The sequence below is a fragment of the Pinus tabuliformis genome, chromosome 5_1 (assembly GCF_031772625.1).
Source record: "Pinus tabuliformis cultivar Carrire ecotype Pingquan chromosome 5_1, CPIR1, whole genome shotgun sequence".
Taxonomy (NCBI): Eukaryota; Viridiplantae; Streptophyta; class Pinopsida; order Pinales; family Pinaceae; genus Pinus; species Pinus tabuliformis.
In genome coordinates, this window is record NC_142305.1 from 477,181,198 (window position 1) to 477,185,348 (window position 4,151).

Here is a 4,151-nt window from a genome sequence, read left to right on the forward strand (position 1 = left end):
ACATGCGAATCCACCTTGGGATATATTATATCCCAGGTCATTACTACAGTCCCTTGCTTTTGGATTAAACATGGGATGCATGATCATTGAGCGAAAGATAGGTTGTAGGACACTAACAATATCAAGAGGAAAATGTGGTTAAGAGAGAATCAATGTAATTCAATGCGGATGGGAATTGGAATTGGGAGCACCTAGGGCTATAAATGGTGAGTGATGAAGTTGGAGCTACTAAGAATCTCAGTGAATTTATGTCCTTTGTTAAGTATGACCTCTCAATTTGAAGTAGGTGGTGATAGTTCTCGGTTAGTTCAGGTTGTGGTCTCACTGAAGGATAAACTGGCCAAAATAGACAGAGATGGGGAGCAAAAAAAAATGGAGGAAGCATGTTCACACTTCTCCTTGTTCATGCAGGAGATTGAGGCTCTAAGAGAGGATGTGAATAGACTCAGATTAATAATGATCAATTTGGCCATGAAGATTCATAATCTAAGTTCAAAGGTAGAAGGGATAAAGGTGATAGTTTAAGCGCAATAATAGGAGTTCTCAAGGAGGTCTTTAGACTTCAAGACCCACCCTCCAGTGGAGAAGGACCATCTAGGGAGCCTAAGGAGCAGTCAAACCCAAAGCTCACAATGCAAGCAGTGGAAGAAAATGGCAGCGCACCAACAATGAGCAGGTACCCAAGAATGTAGTCTTTTTTTAGAATCTTTTTTATAAATGTTATGTAAAACAATATTATATAATGACCTATTTTGGAGATTGTATGGGATAAATATTGTTAGGGACATATTGAATAGTTCTGCATATAACAGATGATAATCAATCCATGAATGTAAGGGTATTGGATCGTTTATCAAATTGATTAATACAAGCTACCCATTTCTTAAAAAAAAAATTATTATGATATTATTTTTATCATAACAATAATATTATAATAATATTGCTATAATTAGGCCGATAGGCCTTCCTATGCATCAACAATCGTCAACACTTTTACCCTGCTCCGTTGGATCAGGCGAGACACTTTCAACCGTTGATTTGACTATGACTGCTTTTTCCAAATATAGATTGAGTTGCCTTCTTGTCATGACAAGATATTTTTACTGCTTTTTCCATTCTTTTATCTATCATATTACATACGTGTGTGCTTTTATTTATTTATTCGTGAGGCTTTTCTCACAATGCCTTTTTCTCGAGATTTCGGAGCAGAAATCCTCCGTCACTAGAAGCTCCGGGGACAGATCCGTCGTGGGTTTTTTCGTTTTTGGAGCGTGGCTATTTATTCTCAGGGTCTCTGCAATTCTGGACCCTTAGCTTTCTACGGTCGTTTTCGGCTTTGAAATACTTAATTCCAGGTCTGGTATAGCAGAAAGTTATCGTTTTCTCGATTTCTTTGGACTTCGGCTTATTCGACACGGTGAAAAATCAATTGGGTTATTTGCAGATAATTGTTTTGGATCTGATTTCCCATTTGGGTATCCTTGTCTCTACGGAGTCATTCGCAGGTTCTGCGTAAGAAACTATTGGAAGGCTCGAAGATGTTTCTGTTCGATTGGTTTTACAGCGTTCTTGCCACTCTAGGCCTGTGGCAGAAAGAGGCCAAGATTCTATTTCTAGGCCTAGATAATGCAGGCAAGACCACCTTGTTGCATATGTTGAAAGATGAGGTAAATCCTTCCAGCCCTTTGCTCAAATGTTCGAACAAATTTATCAACACAATATATTATTATTGATTTGGGTGAAACCACCATGAATGCTACTACATTGACAGTACTATTGCAATCTGGAGTAGAAAAAACGGAGGCTATGAATCCACCTTTTACTGCCCTTTGGTTCAACGTAACCAGATGCAGGAATCTGCTTTTGAACTGCCTAAATCTGGCTGTTAGACCTGACCTTTAGCTGGTGTATTTTTATTGTATAAACGTTAGATTTGATAAACTCGTCTGGGTTTACTTAGTTCCGTGTGGACACTTGCAAATAATTTTAACTTATGAGATGCCAATCTATAAATTTCGTAATCACATTGTTGTAGCGCTCTAACATTCATCCCTTTAGCTAGAAATCCCTATATCACTCGTCTCTCTAGATAGAAAGGCCGGTAGCAAAGTGGTTTTTCTTTCAGGTATGCAGAGTCCAGCCACTGTTTCTTTTATCCATAATTCCCCATAAGGGGTGAAGTGATTTGAAGAGTGCACTGGAATCCCATTGGGACTGCTGGAAGCAAAATCATGAGTGGACGAACCACATCAATTGAAAATTTGTAAGACGCCGATATGATACGTTGGAAATGTGTGTTCTTACAGAGTGACGTTTGAGCCATGAGCTTTGCTAGCGCAAGATCCAAATAATTTTTGCAGGGAAAAACTCAATAATCTGCATGGTATCTGCTTTGTTTGATATAATTATGTATATACAATCCCTTTTGATAGACCGTCGGATATATAAAAATGCATTTGCACTGTTCCTTCCTGTTTGTTTAAGCGGGAGACTAATTATGAGGTCTTAGCTCCTTGATTTGGGTCATGATCCACTGTTAAATTTTCACGATCTGATCTTTAGATTTTACGCATTTAACTTGTAAATTTGTTTGAGCAAACTGTAGTAGATGTGAGTTTATTAAAACGGGTATCCAATAGATTCAGACCAGTTAGGGATGTCTATAGTAGTAAGCATTCGAACGCCACCAGGGGAAGAACTAACTTGACTATTTAGATTTTCAGATAATTATATATGCAAAATTTGGAGTACTAGCTAGAGATTGGATTTATTAGATACTATTCCTTGAATACGCAATCATTGTATTGTTAAGGTTTGAGAAAAGTAACTTTATAACCTCAGTCGGGGTATAATTTGATATTTAAATCCATTTCAAGATGTGCGCAAAATATTTTGTAATATTGTTTTTACAGTTATCAGATGGTTGAACTTGAAAGATTTTCGTGCCTAAGGTTGAAGGTTCGATTCTGTTAGTAACCTGTCTGCGTAGTTGAGGTTTCGGCTGTGCCATTTTCTATCTAGGTTTCCAATTCTGTCCCCGATCAACATTTTATGTTTTGTGTTGTGTCGGTTGGCATCTTTTAATATGGCGAAGAGTGAAATTGTTTTCATTTAAGAATAGATATCTGTATAAAGCATTGATTTTATTAATGACAATGGGCTTGGGCTGAATTCGCAGTCCAACATAAGGCTAACTTGCGATGAGCACCTGCAATACAAATAAATAACGTCCACAAATATTTGCCAGATAAACCCTTCTTGTATGCAGACAATATAAAACAAATTTTTTATTGAAAACTGCATGATGTTCATTTTTGACCGCACTGCATAATTTGCCATGGTGTTTCATTATGCATGCAGATAATGATTGATTCTTGTCGTGTGACATTTAATTTAGTCAAATATTATTAACGCAATAGCATGTGCTATGAATCAGTCTTCAACAAGATCAAAACCATCATTATAAACTCTTCCAAAATTTTCAAGAATTTATAATACTTCATTAGCTGATTTGAATAGTGTCCGGTGTGTTGTTCCTCCTTTCAAGCGTGCGTGTTCATGTTTAGATGGTCGTCTTCAGGCATGGTTGTCTTTAGGAGAGCATGCATGTTCATGTTTAGATAGTCGTCTTCAGGCATGGTCATCTTCAGGCGAGCGTGAGATCACAATCAGGAAGGCATCCATGGGGAAGAAGTGCTTCTTTTATTCTTGCTACATGGCTACATGTAATGTTAGCAACGATTTGGTATTTTTTTATTTTTGTTTTTGCCTTCCGGCCTCCTAATTTGGCATTGACCATGGTTTTTTAACGTCTCTATAGACATGATCTTCGGAATGGCTGTGGTCATTTAATTTCCAACTTCTAAGTTCTCCCTTTGACATTTAAGGTTTGTAATGTCATATTTAGCATGGTTTAGAATATTATATTTTGACTTTCTAATCGCAATATACAATTATGGTTTTCAATGTAGTATCATTCTATATATGTATATTATTCATTATAAAATATAATAATAATATCATGGCTTCTAATGGAATTAACTTTTTAATAGCAATATATCAACATGTTTTCTAATATTATGTTTTGACTTTCTAAATGCAATATACAATTATGGTTTTCAATGAAATATATTGGTAGAGGATAGTCATGG

At 36.5% G+C, this 4,151-nt stretch overlaps 1 long non-coding RNA gene across 1 annotated transcript; it reads left to right on the forward strand.

Moving 5' to 3' along the window:
- Positions 1-1,150: 1,150 nt before the first annotated feature.
- LOC149165565 (uncharacterized) lies at positions 1,151-1,959 on the forward strand. Its single transcript, XR_016260337.1, has 2 exons — positions 1,151-1,355; positions 1,506-1,959. It is a non-coding gene; the product is annotated as an uncharacterized LOC149165565 (long non-coding RNA).
- Positions 1,960-4,151: the final 2,192 nt, after the last annotated feature.